Below are 21,097 nucleotides of genomic sequence, written 5' to 3' on the forward strand. Positions count from 1 at the left end.
CAATACAGTTACAAAAAAGCAATGCTAATAGTATGCAAACTAGTAATAAACAGTTTATTCTCAGATTTTTACTAGTCAAATCTAGTTTGTTATTCATCATGAATATTAGCTTAATTAGGGTACATAATGGTTCTAGGCAAAAAACAGAAAAATAAAATTACATTGTGAATGCCCCAAGAGCTGCTTGTTAGGATCTCACAGGTTGCAAAGTGCTCATAACTAGTCTAGATCAAACTCCACTTTTGTCAGTGAAGTAAGTGTTTGTAACTTCTAATAGATGATTTAGCTGTGCTTGTTTGGATGTGTGGTTTTTCTCATTAACGTACCTGAGATAAGATAATATATATTGTTTTGCTGTGTTTTATGTTGTATCCATATTTAGTATTATTTAACCTATTGAACAGTAGTTGCAAGACCAGAGAAAATCAGAGCAGACTTAGAGAGTCTGTGAAAAATATATCATTTTATGGGTATTTGGTTTGTTTTAATATACTGTATGTATCATGAAGTCTGAGGTTATACTATTGTTCTCTAGTGTTGCATTGTATTTTCTAAAAATGTAATGAATAAAAACTATATACTATCAAATTGGAAACATAAGACAAATTAATTCAATACCTTCCGTATTTGAAAGTGGCACGTGCCAAGCGTTCCAAGTAGAAAATGGAAGATTTTCGTTGGCAAATTTTTAAAAATAAATTTTAGCGTTCGGTAACTTTACCGAATTTTACCGAATGCTAAAATTTATTTTTAAAAATTCACCAACGAAAATCTTCCGTTCTCTACTTGGAACGCTCGCACGTGCCACTTTCAAATTTGTTCTTTCCTTTTTCGCCTGAAGACGACGAACATAACTTCGTCGAAAGTGCTTGCAGTATAAAGAAAATTTACTTTAACGCTGAACTCAGTGCTGTTTACCTTCCGTATTTCCAGCAAAAACAAGATTTAATCAAAACAAATGTTTTCAGCTTTATTCAATAGACCTTCAGATTACAAACTTTTGTTTTTGTTGGAATATACAAGATATTGAATTAATATGTAATGAGTATTAAATGTATTTTGTATAGATGTAGTATATAATACTAAGTTTAGATTGATATCAAATGCTTTCCTGTAAGGTACTATATTTTACAACATATAAGATGCAACTCCCATAGGTTAATAAATTCCCCAAAAGGCTCTCAGTACACTATAACTAACCCATTCTTAAATAAAAATGCTACTATAACTTCACTTTTTCCAACACTGGAATGTAATCAATTACGTACCTCAAAGCCTGTTACTGGTGTGCAATTCACATCAAAAACAAGGTATTTGAATTTCGAATAATATTCGTATTTAATGACATTCTAACAGAAATTTGTCACTGCCTGAAGAAGAACTGTCGAAGGTTCAAAAACATTCATGAAATTTATTTTTCATTTTTGATGTTAATTGCACACCAGTAACAGGCTTTGAGGTACATAAAAAATGCTACTGTTTAATTAAATATATTATAATTATTATTATTTGTTTTTGTTATAGCTAACACAAAATATACAATCCACAAACCTCAGAGAGTCCAGCAGAAACTAAATATCACTTTTATGACATTTCAGCATACTCTGAGGCCTTCCACAGGAACATCAGAACAAAATGGAATGTTCAATGAATCTTGGAACAGGAAATTTAATTTTAGATCAAATAAATCTAAATTGATCGCATCATGTGAAATACATGTAGTGATTGAATAACTGCCTTAAAAGCTAAGCTTAAGCTGCTTTTGCATACATTATGTAGAATATTTTAAGGGTAAATGATTTCTTTTAAACTCCTGTTTTTCCTGACAAAGTGTTCATTCTAATTTTACCTTTTTTTAAACTGGAATACAGTAAAAAAGAAAAAAAACTGATTCCAAGTGACAAAGTCAAGGAATGAATTAAACACATTAAATACTTTTTCCTAAACATTTTGTTTTAAAATGATGGTGTCTTATGTATGCTACATGTCATTTTCTGTGTTGTTATATCGACATATAGCATAAATAGACTAACTGACTTTATTAAGTTAATAAATTCAGTCAGTCTATGAAGTTATGTAGTTCTTTGCATTTCATGTGGTTTCTAACATCAGCCTTTTGTAGTTCTGTGAGAATGTTGTATTGAACACTACATACTGTATGAGGGTACATTTTGTTAGTAATGCACAAAGTGAGTATTCTATAGTGTATAGGAAGGCATGTACTGTATGGTACAAGGTCTGATGTTTTTGGGTTTCATATATGTGATGACTTATGTAAAAATTTTGACATGATCTGTAAATTGTTAATTGTGTGTGTAAAATGTTTGGCTAGTTCCTGGTGCACAGATGTAAACTTTTTGTACCAGAAATTGTAAATGCTGTTTGTGCCAGGTGTCTTCCAAATTTTGTATTGCATTATTATTAATAGCTCTATTCAGTTATTCAGTAAGTTATATTTTAAATTTGATGGCAGTCATATTGATATAACAGTCATTTACAAGCATCAACATTAAATAAAAATGTATTATATTAAACAAAGTAAAAACTCTTCAAATAAATATAAAGTGAATTTGAGATATGCAGAATATAATAATACAAGCAAAAGGCCTGATGCAGGCATTGGGGCATACTAAATAGTTAGCATGCATAGCAATGATAAATAATTAATTACAAATGGTTTACCTAAAGTACAGAGACATTTGGTAGAACACTGTTTCAAGTGAACTGCCCAGGGTAAATCGTATGCAGAGATATCTCCATGTTACCCCACTGGCCTCCAGTATTTTGCAGGCACTGGTGGTTTTTCAAAGACCCACAAAGTTTACGTTTTAAAATCATGACTGAAGTATTTCCTGAAACACAACGTTTTGGGTAAATACTCTACCATCTCCCATTAAGTCCCCTTGTAAAGGTGTTTTAAGAATTTGAACTTTTACATCTGTTCTTATAATAATGAAACAAAAAAGCATAACTATCATTGTCATGCACTATGACCTACATCACTATATCCAATTTTTTTTAAATAACACAGCAAGCAGCATGCATGCCAAATACTATCAAAAAAGAGTTGTGCATGGACTCTGGCAATTCCTAGGTTTGCCGCTATGCTTTGCTGGCGCTTGATACGCTGACAGACTGGCCATTTTTTCAGTTTTAAAATAGACAGATAAAAATAATAATAATACTGAATTCCTATTACAAATAAAAATAATAATATACTGAATTATACTGTACAAAATATTGTAACATACAGAAATTTTTTTATTATATACGGCATGATTATTATTTCATGAAAACAAATAATCATTCTTTCTTTTAAAAACACTACTTTATTATATTATTTAAGTATAAAAGTTTTACTCGGAAACCCAATGTTCTAAAAACTTTAAATACATCTTCAAGATCATTCTATTAAAATTCTCATAAAAATGCTATAACAGTAACTTTCAGAAGTTCAACATAAACATATTTCCAAAAATAATGTTAAAAATCATAACTTCAAACTTATGAACCAAATGTAAAAAAATATTAATTTTAAATAATTGAAGTCTAACCTTAATTACTTTCACTAATATTGAAATTTTGATATCCAAGGGTAACAGGAGACTTATGCATCAAATTCAAAGCCATACCACACACAAATGCATTGGAGATAGTTTCTTAGGTGCTTATATGAAGTTTGATGTTCAAATATGCAACGTATATCTCTTATTACTAATTTTCCAACAAACAATACAGTACTCAATAAATGAATTTGTCATTTATTTTCATAAAATAATGAATATTCATGCTGCACGTAAAAAAGTATTATTTTTTTTTCTATTTCATAATTCAAAAGAAATGTTAACACCTATATATATATATATAGGGTAGATGTACCAGTTTTGGCCAGTGTAGTACCAGTTCTGGCCAGAAAACAAATTTAACTTAAAAATATAATCACAAATGAAATAAACTTTTATTGTTAACTGTGTGAACAGTTAACAATAAAAATTCGTTTCATTGGACAGATTTGAATATATGGTGATTATATTTTTAAGTTAAATTTGTTTTCTGGCCAGAACTGATACAGTACATCTACCCTATATAGTAATTTATTGATAAATAAGTACACTGCTGAACAAAGATATTTTAATACAAAGTTATATTTCTTACAGAAAAGAAGTTTGACTTACAGTAAACTATATCTTTTTTCTAGAAAATTATATTCTCTCCTGTAATCTTCATAGCAGATTTTTTTTTTTTTTTAAATTCAATCTGTAGTTACACTTTCCTGATTAAATCATTATCATGTAAAAGTAACATATATAATTGCTTAGATAAAATTAAAATTACATATAAGTTAAAACCACAGAAGAACTTTATATATTTATTTATATTGTTCATGTATATGTTTACATTTACATATGTATGAATAAAAAAAAAGTTAAATTAAAAATTACAACAATAATATACTGTATTTGTATTATTATTATTAACAGTAATTTGGAGATGCTACATTCATTATAACAGATGATGGACTAGAAAATAACACATGTCAGGTAAATGTAGTTCAACTGAAACTTACATTTATTTAAAAATTAGTAAAAAATTTAATTAAAATCTTCACAAAAATGACATAATATACCAGACAATATTTGATAAAAAGTTTTAACTTTTATGATGATTAAGTTAAAATGCAAAAATTCAAATATGTAGATGAATAACCAAATCAAAATACATAAATTAGCTATCAATGAATATATTAAAATATAGAAACTTATTTCTATTAAAAATTAACAATTGAAGGCTAGTGATCCAGATATTTTAACCAATCACCATGTATTTTATGGTCAGAGCCAACTATTTATCATTTTAATGAAAACATTTATATGTATTGTATATAATTTCAAAAATATAAAATTATTGTTGATAGTCATAAAATTTAATTTTTTAAACTTAATTTAAATTTTATTTAATAACATTCAAAATACTGGAAAAAAATCATTTATATTAACCACCTGTTAACTATTTAAACACAGGAAAAATTTTACTACTGCTTTATAAATTCATATCCTCTGTGCTGACATCAGCATTTTGAAAATGAAAAAGTCTTTGTTGATTCTGAATAGTAATTAACTTATATGGTTCGTCTACATTAAACTGCAATCAATTTTTGAAAATGGAGACAATTCTCAATGTTTTCCAAAAGCAAATTTTATCAAAATCAGGCTTAGTTATTAATTTTAACAAGTAGTGAATTAAAAAGGAACTTGGATTAATTAATAAAAATTGATTAATTTGATATACTGATATTTCCTTTCACTATTATTAGAGTTGTGTATGGAAGTAATTAATTAATTTAATACAAAGTGGACATTAAGATTAAAAAATATGTATTTTAAATAAGTGATTTATTATAACAGTTGCACAATTACTGTCATTGAATATGTCAAAAACATCTTTATTATAATAGAATTTTACTTTAAGAAATTATATATTTTGATTTTTAAAAATCTTTAGAAGTCAATACATTTTTAAGTTTTATAAGAATAAATTCAAAGGTATCATTTTAATTGTCTGCTGTAATTATCAGATTAATTTAATTTCAATAAAAATTTTCAAAAATAAAACTGCACGTAAAAAATGAAAAAATTTGACAAGTTTCCTATGCCAGAGTTTTGTTAAATGCAGAATTTTTTTACTTTTAATTTTTATTTTAATCATAAAAAACTTAAATAACTAAGCAAATTATTAATAATAATTTTGAAAACATTTCCATCATATTTTAATAAAAATGTCACTGTTTAACAATACTATAACTTTTTAACTTAAAAAAAATTACAATGACCAGTAATAAAAAAACTGATCTGGGTCTGTAATGATAAACATTAATTCTTGCCTTATCAATACAGATTTTTAAATTATAAATCAACATATACAAAAAGAATTTTAATCATAGAGATTAACCAGAAATTAACTTCCTAGTCAAAATTAGATTGATGTTTATATTTAACTCCATACATTTGATAAAAATATCAAAGACACTACATTTGTAGATGCACAATAGTTATGAAATATCAGAGTATAAAACTTTCAAACATCAATACCAGATTACATAAAAAATTTACATAATCTGTAATTTGTTATTTAAATTATTTTAGAAAATTATGCATAAAATATAAATGATTATTTTTATAATAAATGTTATTTTCCTATATCTAAATAATTTAAATATGAAAAAATTAAGCAACACACACACACAAACACTTAAAATGTATTTTTAAAAAAATTATACTTTTATAGAATAATAAAAAAACTTAAGTTAAAGAAACCAAAATATTTATTAGAAAATAAGCATTTTCAGACTAATTTAGTCCAACATCAGCTCTCAAAGTAGAACTTGAAATATTCTATTTTTGAATTGTATCTAATTCTGGAGAGCTGACACTAGACCAATCATAAAATGTTTAAACACAGAGAACTAAATAAATGCCAGCAACTACGTAATTAATAAATAAATAAAATATTTACTAACATTTTCATCTATTTAAAATAGACATCACCAGGTATATATGACAGAACAAAAACAGCTAAAATAAAAATCGAATGTGTTTTACATGTTCAAATTGAGTTTGTAAGTGGAACACATTGCACTTATAATTTAAAATCATATACACTTTAAAATTATATCCTGAACAAATGTCCTGAAAAAAGTTATAGCTATAACTTTTAAAACTTTTATAAAAGTTATAGCATAACTTTTTTCAGGACATTTGTTCAGGATATAATTTTAAAGTGTATATGATTTTAAATTATAAGTGCAATGTGTTCCACTTACAAACTCAATTTGAACATGTAAAACACATTCGATTTTTATTTTAGCTGTTTTTGTTCTGTCATATATACCTGGTGATGTCTATTTTAAATAGATGAAAATGTTAGTAAATATTTTCTTTATTTATTAATTATATAGTTGCTGGTATTGATCTGGTTGTCTGTTTATATGATCCCAGTTTTGAAGAGTTACTTAAAATGTTTATTTTCTATAAATATTTTGATATTAACTTAGCAGTTTATTTTTGAATTACTGAATATGATATCAAGTTTCATGTAATTCCTTAATTCCTATAAAACAGGAATTCCCAATCTTTTTCTTCCACTGACCCCCCCATACAGAAAATATTCTTTTCAATCAACCCCCTTAAAATTTAAATTAAAATTTTTATTTTCCAAGATTTTGAGTAATGATAATATCAAGTAAATTACTAAATCAGTTAATGAATTTCTCCCATGATGGTTATTATCATTTGAAAATTATCTGAAATTCTCAAAAAGTACAGTAATTACCTGATTTTTCCCATCAACCCCAATTGATTCCTTGAGTTTCATCAACCCCTTTCAAAATTCCATTAATCCCCAGGAGTCTGTATTGACCCCACTGGGAATCCCTGCTATAAAATATCATAGACAAGAAAAATTTCATAAATCTTTCTTATTCAAGAGAAGTATATTATTATAATGTTTTGAAGATAGCATGTAATTTCTGATTTTAAATTCTAAAAGCAAATAGCCACCATGATACATGATTAAAAGAATAAAAAATACAAAACATCAATTGAAATATGCTGGATCAGCAAGTGCAGCTCAATGAGTGCTAATAAATAATCTTAATAAATTTGAATTATAAAACTAAACAGTTGTAACAATTAAATAGTAAAACTATCAAAGGAATTAAAGCTACAAAATCCTTAAATCTTGGTTGCTTGTTGTTCTCTATTATATATATTTTCTTAGCACAATGTTGCCGTTGAGAACATATCACACAAGAAACACTTTCAGTTGGAAAAAGGTTGGTTTATTGCTGTGAATGGATATGCATTTCGGGCTTAATGCCCTCTTCAGTCCTATTATTACATATTTATCAGCAAATTGATTACAGGTTTACAAATTTACAGAATGCATTGAAAAAATTAGGATACGCATACAATGGTTTATACAATAAAACTTAATTACCTGAGATAGTGACAGTTAAACCAACATGACTCATGAGAAGATATATACATAGTTGAAAAAAGGAGAAGAAAATGGAGCTAAAAATTCTTTGGCTCCACACTTATACACATTAGGACAGTATAACATGTGCTAAATAAAAAAGGGATAAACTTAAATCTAAAATCAAGTATATATTAAAAGATGGAATTTTTATAAAATTAATAATGGAATACCTGTAGGGTGTGAAATAATTCTGATGAGATGCACAGAGAACATAGACAAGATAGGAGAGGTTAAAAAGATGTGAGTATTCCCTGTATCATACACTGAAAGTTTGGTGTGTTGACTTGCACAGTGGGGTATGATAGAAAAAGGGTGGTAGAACATCTCGTAGCAAACACTGCGTTTCTTTATGCAGTGCTCGAGAAGCGCTTTACAGCGAACACACCGAAACTGGTTTCTAATTGGCCAACATTGCTCGTGACGTCATTTCGCTACACTCTCGCTGCATAAAGAAATGCAGCCAAAGTCTCTTGTATAATTTTGCATAGTGAAAACAATATCACTACCAACTTATTGCTTGTTATTATTCTCACATATGAATGGCTATAACCAGGGGCATAGCTACTATGGAGCAGTTGGAGCAAACTGCTCCAGGTGCACGAAATCATGAGGGTGCCAAATTAGATGGGTAAAATAAAAACTTGTAAAAACATTTGTAAAAGAAATTATAATAAAATTTCAAATTTTCGAACAAAACAAAAGTAATTAATTTATAGAAATTCACTGAACGTTGTAGATTTATTAGTCACACACACCTGGCTTTTAGACAAAATGAACCTCTTATCTCTAGAGCTGACTAAGTATTTTATTGCCTTGTTTACTCCTTTCCTGACTAACTGCATGGGTGGTCTGCCACGGATAAGTTTATGAACATATGTTAGAGTTTGCACTTGCCCAGTATAACTTTTGCAGATGTGTGTCCTTTAGTACCGTTTTGCTCATCTGTCTTCATTTAACAAGAAATGTTGAAAAACACAAAAAATCAAACCAACATGGAAGTTCTTGCAAAGTTTACTATTGATGGAAAAGTGGTTCAACCATACATGTTGTTAGTCAGCAAGAAATTAACAATGTGGTAAATTACTGGTGCAAAATGTTGTAGCATATAGTAGATGTAACTATAACGCTTGCTATAAATAATTTACCTTTCCAAGATCATAGGATTACAGATCTTTAAGATGTAGGAACTTCTTAAGGAAACTTTCTAAAAATAATTAAGTTACTTTCTCGCTATGATGATGTTTTAGTACAGGGATGGTGAACCTTTTTGTGTTCGCGTGCCATATTGTAAGCATACTTAGCTTTAAAGATGTTAATGCGTGCCAAAGTTTCAAACTTTGAATAACGTTAATTAGAAACGCTTTAATTAGAATAACTGTAAAAAAGCTGATTGAAAAAAGGACGATCAGGTGGTAAACCAAAAGGATGATTGAAAAAGACAGAAATCGTATGATACATTACATGCCAGATGATTTCTCCTTACGTGCCACTTTGGGCACATGTGCCATAGGTTTCCAACCCATGTTTTAGTAGATCTATTAAAGAAACCAAAGGCAATACCAATTACTTGAGTCCCGATATACAAAATGAATGAATTAATTTGATTGCACATGAAATAAACGTCCAAATTAAAAGTGAAATAGAAGAGGCTGCTTTCATAACAATAATAACAAATACAATGCAAGATCTATCAAAACTCGATCAGCTAAGTATCGTATTCTATTATGTTTTAATAAAAAAAGATGAAAATGAAAAACCAAGCTGCAAATAAAGGAAATGTTTTGTGGATTTATTCAAATTACTGATCAAACATCACAAGGATTAAAAACAAGTTTTAAAACGTATTAAAAATTTCACTGAGCTATCAAAATTGTGTGATCAAGGTTACAACGGGACTGCGAATATGAGTGGTGCCTACTTGGGGTTACAAGTAAGAATTAAACAATGAAACCCCGCTACTAGATTTGTACATTGCTGTTCTTATAATTTGAATTTAGTGATCAACGACAGTGTCACCAATGTACAAGAAGTCAGGCAATTTTATGAACAGTTAGAAAAAAATTTTTTTTCAGTTCTGTTAAAGCATTGGGCAACGGTTAATGGAAACAAATCAAACCAACTTAGCAAAAACATTTGTCTTGGACAAACATCGTGTTGGGACAAACTCTTGAAAAGAGTTTGTCCAACACGATAGTCTTCCCATATTAATGCTCTTGACGCACTATGTTCTTGTTATTTTGAAGTAATTAAAATATTGACATATTTATCTATGAGAAATAAAAAGACGTAGTCGCTTCCAAAAAACTTTTGGTAGATCACCATTTATTTCCTTAAAATGTTCCATTAGAGTAAAAACTTCAGGACGACCCGACCTTTCTTTGTAGGCTTCACAGCCGCCCAGGAAACAATTCTTTAAAACAGGAAAAAAATCCAATTAAATTTATAAAAATTTTTAAAAATCGGAATTGGTAATCTTACGACGTCTTGGTTGCATCCATGACTTCCACTCGAGAGCTTCAGACTTTTTATCCACTTGAAAATTGCGCTGTAAAATGTAGATTATGTTTTGTCCTCCCTCTGGCGGCGAATTATCAATAAATTTTTCAATTTTAAAATTGAAAAATTTATTGATAATTCGCCGCCAATTTTAAAATTGAAAAATTTATTGATAATTCGCCGCCAGAGGGAGGACAAAACATAATCTACATTTTACAGCGCAATTTTCAAGTGGATAAAAAGTCTGAAGCTCCCGAGTGGAAGTCATGGATGCAACCAAGACGTCGTAAGATTACCAATTCCGATTTTTAAAAATTTTTATAAATTTAATTGGATTTTTTCCTGTTTTAAAGAATTGTTTCCTGGGCGGCTGTGAAGCCTACAAAGAAAATCGGGTCGTCCTGAAGTTTTTACTCTAATGGAACATTTTAAGGAAATAAAGGGTGATCTACCAAAAGTTTTTTGGAAGCGACTACGTCTTTTTATTTCTCATAGAATAATTTTCATCCAGCGAAATTTTAAAATTGAGATATATTTATCATTAAATGAAAAAAATTTTGATGAGCAACTTCAAAATTTGATTAATTATTTTGATAATAGTACAAAGTAAAATACTCAAACTGATTAATACAGTTTCGAAGATGCTGTAAGGTGCTCAAGATATAGAGAAATCCGTTGAAATGATTTCATCACTCCTAACCCAATTCCAGGACTTAAGGAATAATTGGGAGTTAAAAACAATGCCCATGAGTTATCAGCTATATGGAATATTAAACCTTCTTTTCTCAAAAAAAGATTGCATCATGTGAAAAAATTCTTTGACGAATTATAGGTAGATGAGTGCATTGAAAACAGTGAACAATGTTTCAAAGTCAAGGAGTTTTATAAAGTAATGGATTTAATAATTAATCAATTAACTATTAGATTTCAATTCATTCAAGAATTATGTACATTTTTTAAAGTGCTTATCACCTGCATATCTTGTTGCATCATCTGATAAAAGTACACTGGAAAGATCAGAATTGTTACAATCAGCATATCCCGAGTGTGCCTTGCTCCAGGGTGCTAAATATGTAGCTATGTCACTGGCTATAACCTAAATACAAAAGTTATTCCAACAGTTCTCTTTCTTTTTATGTTGCCTAGATTTGGACCTCAATTGCTTTGATTTTAAATGTGTTTTAATACTCACTTAAAAGAAATTACCTCTATACGCTAAGTTACCGAACTAATTTTAATTCACACTGCAGCCTCAAGAGGCTTTTCCGACATTATTGCAGCATGCCTCATTTTTTAACTTTACCGGTGACGACAGCAACAGCAGAACAAAGTTTTTCAAAATTGAAATTAATCAAAACGTATTTAAGAAGGTATTCAACTTTCATGTTTTAAAGATGAAAACTTCGGCTGCATCCTTGCTATTATGTATTTGTTATTAAACTAAACTTGCATGCATTTTGTCAATACAGTTTATATAATATGTAGTAAATATCATTAGGTATTCTGTACTTGAAGAATTTTATTTCGTTTTGTTATTATATTTGCATTTATTAAATTAAATATCTTATTATTGAAATGCACTGAATCTCAAATAAATTATTATTGAGTAAAGTTTTAAATCAAAATAATTAGAAATATTTTTTTAAATTAAATGTTCAAAACAAATTTTGCAAGATCTCTTCCGAGGAACTAGGAGGAACACCGACTCTACTTGCTCCAGGGTGCTAAATATGTAGCTATGCCACTATAACCTAAGTACAAAAGTTATTCCAACAGTTTTCTTTCTTTTTGTGTTGCTGAATACAATGATCTTTTCATGTTGCTGAGACAAATAGTTGCTGAAAGTTATTAATGAGAACTATATATATCCTAATCTACTTAGCTATTCAAATTGTCTAATGTCTGGGAAGATTTCTAGTTGTCTGAACCTCCTTTTCAAATGTAGAATTGTTTATGCAAAAGTTAGATACACCCTTGGAAAAAATTATTTTTATGTTTTCTTATAAATGGGAAAGTTTCTCAGCATCATCTTCAGGTATCTTATGTAACAAAAAAAATAAGCTAATTATATTATGATCTGAACTGATGTTCAATATTATTTTGAATATTAATTTTAATGATTCATATAATCCCATTTTCATTTAAACACATTAAATAAAACATTTAAGTTGTATTCTGACTTCTAAAATAGAGCTGCTGTATTTTTCTGAAAAACATTCTTGAAATCTTCTGTTGAAATTTTGATGGATCTAAAGCTATAATTTAAGATTCTGAGAATGATTTTCCAAAATAAATCATATCATGATTCTTAAAACAGAATTAAATGTTTTTTTAATCCCTTTAAATTTAATATTACTTTGACCTCTAAATTTAGAAAAAAATCCTTAAGAAATAAATAACACTCTTCAACAAAACATGATAATTATAAAATAAAATCTGTTATTAATGCAAGTTGTATCTTAATTTCTTAGGAAAGTGCTATTCAATAACATGAAATTTTAAGTTATAACTACAACAGGATAAAAATTTACAAGAAAACAATCAATTATAATTAGTATCATGAGAATGAAGACTGGCTGCTGAAAACTGCTGAATATTTCTTCATACTTTTTTTTATTTAGGTGGATGCTGAATAATTTTTAGTTTTTTTAAATTGTTAGTAACTTAGCAAGACTGCTAAAACTCTCTCATATCAAAGTCTCTCATATCTTATTGACTTTGAAGCTTATCTATTTTTGCTTTGACCAATCACAGATTTTTCTAAAACAACAATAGTATTCCTGGATATTAATTTTTAAATCTTGCACAATTCATAATATGCCTGTATCAGTTATTCTCAATCTACTTTAATTAATGCATAGAGCACTAAATACTTATAGAATCTACTAAGGAACCTCTGCTTGTCTATATCCCTTTCCCATCAAAAGTTAAGATTCAAGTTTGTTTCATTAACCTGAAATATATACATATTTTATTAAATTTACTAATATATATTAGTAAATTTAATAAAAATGAAATACCAACAATTATGTCTTTTAAAAAGTATCTGTGGAGTAACATAGATAAGTTACTTTTACACATAGTTTACAAAAATTTTTTGTATCTCCTAATAATGGGCTTGGTTACCCAAGAAGTGCTTGAGAAAATCATTATTAGAGTAAACTCTAATAAAGCAGAATTTTTGTTGTTATATTTTCTAAAGAATCTGGGGCTTAGAAGAATTTTTCTCATTATTTAATTTTTTTTGTCATCACACATTTTTGTCTCACTGAACATACCTTCATGGAATCTCTAGGTCAATGACTGCAAATCTTTTTCCACAGCTAGGTCAAAATTGAATTCAAAATTTATTAATGCCAAATCACAGGTCAAATATTTAATTTGAGTTATATATATATATTATATATTAAAACAAAAACAAACACTATATAAGTGAAGAAAAAAATGATGTGATTATAACAAACATTCTACTCCAAGTATTAAATAAAATATTTATTTATTTATTTGGTAATTTTTCTATCTGAGGTTAATAATTAGTAGCCTTTGAGACTTTTCATGGGGTCCTAAAGCTTTAAGACAGCTTTAGGACCCACTGCATATGCAAGTTTTGAAATTATTAAATATTTTTTTACAATTTATAAAACCTAACACTTTCTAAACATTGAATGCAGATACCATAAAATCATAATGCCGGTCATAGGCTTGTCATCCCCGCTTTAAATTCTGTAAAACCTAATTTGAGAGCTCTAGGTCTACATTAATAATAATAGTAGTAGCTAAAAATTTAAAGATATCCTAGAAATAATCTAAAGAATAAATCTGATTTTAATCGATTTTATTCTAGGCTACTATTTTAAATTATATTAGAATATTTTCTACTAATAAACATTATTATTTCTAAAAAAACAACAATTCTTCGAGCATTAATTTCTTAACAGGTTATATCTAAGCTACTTTGGGAACATCTTGTTTCAATGAACTGAAAACAGTTTCTCTGCTACAGATCCAGAGCATGACAGACATTTTTCTGCAAGCAAGCCTGAAAAATACAATTCTTTTCAACTTTTCTTTTTGAAGTAAACTTGTTCTAGACATTAGAGTTCCCAGAATATACATCTAGATTAAAGGAAACTTAAAAATAATTAATGCTACCACTCCAACTTTTGCTTCACCTTATCCCACCCAAAGGTGTATTGAATTGAATGACTGTTTTTTTAAGTTAATAACTAAGCATGGTTTATATTTTTTAGATTTTTATTTAAAAATTATAGTTTATCTATCGACTATAAACATTTTCAAATTTTAATTTACTTTAGAATTTAAAATATTTAATTGTAAGCCAATCCATAACCTTCTGGGGAAGGTTATAGACTGATGTATAATGATGGCGTATGTTTATGCAAAAACCCACCACCACAATTACAAAACAGTACAACTGAAAAATGAAAATAAAACACAAATTGCATCCTTTATTGAACCAGAAAAGGACAAAGACAGTTTAACTAAAATAAAGGACTGTCCTTTCAAATAAAGGATGTCTGGTAACCCTAAACAATAGTGTAATTGTATAGTCAGACTAAATCTTCTCTTTTAAACATCTTAGTTAAAATAAATAAATATTTTAAAATAATTCATACAAATAGAAATATTTTAATATGGAAGTACAGTATATGTATAACTATTGTCATTTAATATTTTAATTACAATACTTATAGATTACTCATCAGTATCATTGTGATTAAATTTACCTGTAATAAAACATTTACAATACAAACACTTATTTTAAAAGCAACTTTTTTAACTATTAAAAAGATAATTTTTTTAACCAAATTTCTCCATTTACTTTAAGTTTATGGATTACAAGGATACATATGTGAAAGTATCCCTTATGTTTATCATTGTGTTGTGATTGTAACAGTTCACTGCACAACAATTTTCAGGAATTTCTTTCAAGAAAATACAGTATTACATACATAACATTAGCCCCACATCATGTTTTCACCTTCCACATACAGGTACTTACACTCGCATGGTAGTCATGATGTCTACAGATAAAAGCCATCCATTGAACACTTACAAAAGAATCTTAAGCTGTTTATAATATAAATTTTTGAAAATTTTATCAAATATACATTAATCTATTACAAAATTTAAAAAAAATCAATCTAAATTTGAATACTTAAAAACTACTAGTAGTATATTTTATTACATAAAACTTCATAATATATATAAAGTTATGCAAACAAATAAGTAACAGAGATCACAATTTATCTGCATTCTTTATCTATAAATGTCCCTCTTTACATATATTTTATCATTAAATTCATAAAACTTTGAGTTATATTCTTCACTGACCAATAGGGGGGAAAAATTCCTTCATTCTCACCACACCCAGATCAACTTATTACTGACCACTAGAAATTTTATTTTAAATTTTTTTAATAAATAATTTAATCATTCAACAATGTCAATAGTTTTTAAACAAAAATGCATCAAAAAATTTACTTTTTTATTAAGTATTTCAATCATTTATAGTTTCATTTGTTTATTAAATCAATTTCCAAGGTTTCTACTGTTAAATAAACAGTAAAATGTTATGTTTTATTGTTTATTTTTTCGATAATAAAGTCAAATCGTCACACAAGACTACTTAAGTAAGTAGTGTCTACTTACTTAAAAATACACACACGAACCACATAAAAATAAATGATTAAAACAAAGCTTATTCGATCATCAATTAGTTTTAATTAATCGTTAAACAAATATTTCTCGTCTATTTTTAATCATTTACTTCATTATTAGATTGAAAACCGGCTTTAGAAAGTTCTCCCTCGACCAACCATCGCTTTTATTTACCTTTATTTATATATAAATTAAGCAGAAATAAAATATAATAAGTTACTTACTACTTATATAATGGAAAATAAGAATAAATTGTAACGAATATAAAAAAATCACGTCGATTAACTGTAATATTTCGATTTTTAAAATTTAATTTGATAGATTTACAACATCTATCAACCGTCCACTCCCTCACACACTAAGACGAACGATGACATCATTTCTGTATCAATCCGCTTATAAGTATATTAATACAAAATAAATTTATTTATAAGTGTAATTAGTACTGGAAAACGTTAAATAATTCCACGTTTCGAAAAAATATCCCATTTTTTCAGCTTTTTTCTGTTCATTGGTGTGTTAAAGTATAGAAAACATGCAGAACTATATGTCGGAATGACCCATCACTTAAAAAAATACACACTTTCGACCGGCGTCGCTTTTGTCACGTGAAACTGGTCATCGTTTGGCGTGACTTTTATCTCATCTTTTTTCTTTTTTTAACTTAAAACTTTTATATCCATTTTTTATTTTTTAATTATTTCTTTTTATTATTTTAATTCAAAATTTAATGTATAATCTAATCACGAAATTTATATAATATATATATATATATATATATATATACATACATACATACATACATACATATAATAAAGAAAAGATAGGCGCTATCTTATCTTAAAGCGCTTCGTAATTACATAAAGCAAATATTAAAAATGCTTAAGGTTTTTTTACAAGTAAAATATTTTTAAAAATACACTTACATTCTGTATAATAATAATAATAATAATAATTTGTTACAATATTAAAAAAATATAAAAAAAAACTTTATTTTAAGAGAACGTACTATACAAGAAACAATTATTTAAAACAATAAATAAAATATTTGCAATTAAAAATAGTTATTAAATATTTTTATTAATAATATACAAGTACTTAAGATGATTTTTTCTCGTACTTATTTAAATTATATTTTTTTAAGTTTATATGATATTCAATTTTTTTAATTATTATTAATAGACATTTTTGTCGTGTTTAAAAGTTAAAAAAAAAAACAAAAATAACATTTAAATTAAAATTTTTAATTATTAGCTAATTCCTTTTAAGCATACATTTTGATTTGATCAACTTTAAAAAAGTACACAGAAATGACAAAAAGCTAAATCAGCCAATGATGTGGTTTGATATGAAAAGGACTATTATTATTTAATATTTATTAAATATTTAATTATTTTTAAATATTTTCATTATATTTATTTGTCTCAAAAATATTAATATAAATTACTCGTAATTAATTCATTTCAAATAAAAAACATAAGCAATTAAATGCACATTAATATAAATAATTCACTTGCATTAAAATAAATTAATATTAATATTTGCTTTTTTAAATATAAAATTAAAAATTGTGTTAAATCTTCAAACAGCAAATTTTACTTTCTTGAATTTAATTTTTTTTAAAGATTATTAAACGGTTGTCGAACGATGAAAGCGTCCTCTGGAAATTGATAAGACAGAGAAAAACCACACAAATTTTCTATACGCACACAAGTGGAGACGATGGCCACGTGACTTTGTAATTGGACAGCAATTTGAAATTGTAGACCTATAAATTCCCACTATCGTCAGTTCGTCTTTCCTTAATCTCGAGAATGGAGTTGGATAGATGAAATCCTAGACCAGATAAGTAAACCTTGGGGGCAGGCGGCCCCGATTATCTATATAAGAACGTCTGATACAAACCAAAAGTTCCGTCATTTCAACTCAAAACTTCCCCTAAAAGCAAATAAAATAGATGACCGGCATGACTCTATTATTAAAGGAAAAGTATAATGTACAGGGGGAAGCCACTACTAATTTGAGGTGGAAAGCATATATTTTAAGTTAAATAAATTAAAGATATGATAAAAAATTGCAGCCAGGCTTTGCGACCATGTCACAATAAGCGCGCGTTTACATTAGCATCATACTGCTGGTATCATTCAGTATCCGTATTGGGAGGGGCCGATCGCTTTATTTACTTCTAATCTCTGAATGTCGTTTATTATATTACAGAATTATTATGGTTAAATCTTGCTCAGCACTGAGGACACATAGGTCACTTCGGCATATTTGCTAACTCGCTTTCCTGTCGCCACGAGGGGGCGCCAAGTGAGCGTTCAATACGGCGACGGGTGGAAATGCATCTTGTTCCGCTGTTTTTTGTAAAAATTATAAAAAGAAAACGCCTCATTTATCTGTTTTATGTTTCAAAAGACGCAGAAAGGTGCTGTATTTGATTTGTTTAATTAGAAATACGAATTTAATATTGGAATTTCCGTGAAAAAATGATATGACCTGTGTTTACAGACGAACTCAGTAGTTGGATTTTGTGAAAACAGTCGATCTGCTAGACAAATTTCCTAAAATGTTATGTAGAAACTATCAGGTATGTGTAGTCTACTTTGAAGACACTTACTTTATGAATAAGAAGAAAAATAAACTTGTTTGGGATGCTGTTCCAACTATTGGTAAGTTTTGAGATACAAACCAGTGGCTGTTACAATTGCAGATATGAATGATGCTGTTAAGATCTTAACAGAGCTACAGAGCATGTCCTAGGGACAAAAATGTCAAAGTAACCGTACCTCTGAATGTGACACACTTTGCGAGATGTGGCCCCTTGAAATTGACTGCGTGTGATTGCAAGTCGCGTCGTGTGACGTGTGCTTCGCTAAGACTATTTAGTCCGTGCAACTACGCTGGTTTCGAGTAGCCTACTTGATATATAGATTTAGGAGTTGTGGGGCTTGCCCCCGCTCGGATGCCGAGGTGAAAACGATAACGAAATCCAAAGTGCACAACTACGTGCGGAGTGTCGGTTGAGGTGAGCGATGGCAAGCCTCGGCGATGCAGAGCGTGAAGAATAGCTAGTAGTACCAGTTTGAGGAAAAACCATTTTAGGTCAGAAGTTAATGTATTTATTATTTGTTATGGGCACCCATCGCAATACCTATAACGTAACTTGCTTGCAAGCTTGATGTTCGCCGGCAAGATGGCGATCGGAACTACAGCCATTTGGTTCCACATTTGGAGGCGAGTATCTTGCAAATGGTTGGGTGTTAGACTTTTTTTTATTCTTTGCCAATAAATATCATTAGAATGTCTCATCACTATGCTGTATTGACTGTTAAACTCATGATAGGCTTAGCAGTGTACATGGCATGACTCCATACAGCTCCTGGAAGATGGCTTTAAGCTGATTTCAGAGGGCTATATCTCAAGAAGCTTTGCATTTAGAGGTTGACTTTTGAGGTCCTTTGACTTTTTGCTGCTATGAGTGTGCTCTACAACTTTGTCAAGATCCCAACAGTGTCATTCTCATCTTCAATCTTACCCAGTGGTGCACCCAGAGGGGTCAAAAGAAACTAGTAAATTTTCTAAAAATTTTTTCCTAATTAAAGTTTAGTTTTTATTTATATTATGTCATGTTTTCTATTTCTATACTACTTATGAATTAGTGGTTGCATTAGGTGGAAATTTTATTGAGTTTGCATTAAAAATTTTTTATCTGTTTGACTTGGCTCCTCAAGATTAAATCTTGAGTGTACCATTGATACAAACTATTCGTTCTTTTATTTTATTTTTTATTCATTTTTTAAAAATGTCACATTTCATATATTAATATAGAAAGAAATCCATCTTTGAAAGAATTTCAAAATGTAGATCTGCAACAATCCAATAATGATGAAATCAAAACTATATGTTTGCTAGTTTAAGAGAATAAAATATGTAAAATATGTTTTTAAATGTATATTATATTTAATATATATATATATATATATATATAATGTGTATGTATGTATATTTTTATTTATTATAGATTTTGAATTCATCTTAAAATATTAAAATATTCAGAATAATATCAATATGTCAGTTGGCATATCTAAAATCGGTCAACAGTCTTCTAAGAAGGCAGGAATAATTTTGACAGGTAAGAATTTAAATACAGTGGTGCCTCATATAACGTACTTAATCCGTTTCAGGTGCAAGTCCGTTAAGTGAAAAGTCCATTATACAAAACGCATTTTCCCATAGAAATACATGTTAAAACATCTAATTTGTTCTGCTGCATAAAATAACCATACTGTACCATTAAAAAAAATGAAAATGGAGCAGTCACCAATTATGCCGGGTAGTCAGATGTGAGGAGGAGGTGGAGGAACACTTTTTTCACACATTCATACAGAGACACTCTTTTTACACATTGCAGCAGGTCTCTTTTTTATTGTTTTTTAATCAGAGTCAGATTCAAGAGAGGCTACCGGGGCTTGCAGGGTCAACTCCTCTTGTTCCATCCTTTGTATTTTGGCAGCTGGCTTCTTGAAAAACATGTCCAAGGTGGTCTGTTTCTCTCTCTTCTTCAACACCTGTTGGAAATGACGGGCAAGGGTGTCATTGTAGAGATCATTGATCCTGTTGGCCTCAGCTGTGTTTGGATAGTGAGTGTTGGTAAACTCCTGAACCTCTCCCCTTGACAAGGAAGTCCTTGATGGCATCAGTTGAAATTAGTTGATTGGATTGCTCCTCCGCCTCGTCAGATAAAGCTTCCCTTTGAGCTTCATCGTGTTCCTGGGCCAGAAGTGCTTGGAGCTCTTCAGTTGTCAGCTCTTCTTGGTGTTCTTCAATGAGCTCCTCCACATCCTCCATTTCCACCTCCAATTCCATCTCTCAGGCCGTT

The 21,097-nt window shown here is 28.7% G+C and overlaps 1 protein-coding gene and 1 long non-coding RNA gene across 3 annotated transcripts in view; one reads left to right on the forward strand and one right to left on the reverse strand.

Moving 5' to 3' along the window:
- Positions 1-16,590, reverse strand: part of l(2)gl (LLGL domain-containing protein l(2)gl) — a 168,143-nt gene extending 151,553 nt beyond the window's left edge. The window contains exon 1 of one of the 2 annotated variants that reach the window (XM_067272309.1): positions 16,440-16,590. The gene's annotated coding sequence lies outside the window, so the exon portion shown is untranslated. The remainder of the gene's footprint in view (positions 1-16,439) is intronic. The other variant, XM_067272310.1, reaches the window with a different exon arrangement.
- A 1,907-nt stretch (positions 16,591-18,497) lies between these two features.
- LOC136976947 (uncharacterized) lies at positions 18,498-20,527 on the forward strand. Its single transcript, XR_010881005.1, has 3 exons — positions 18,498-18,643; positions 18,727-18,887; positions 20,240-20,527. It is a non-coding gene; the product is annotated as an uncharacterized lncRNA (long non-coding RNA).
- Positions 20,528-21,097: the final 570 nt, after the last annotated feature.

This window comes from Centruroides vittatus, unplaced genomic scaffold (genome assembly GCF_030686945.1).
Source record: "Centruroides vittatus isolate TY-2023 unplaced genomic scaffold, ASM3068694v2 contig_436, whole genome shotgun sequence".
Taxonomy (NCBI): domain Eukaryota; kingdom Metazoa; phylum Arthropoda; class Arachnida; order Scorpiones; family Buthidae; genus Centruroides; species Centruroides vittatus.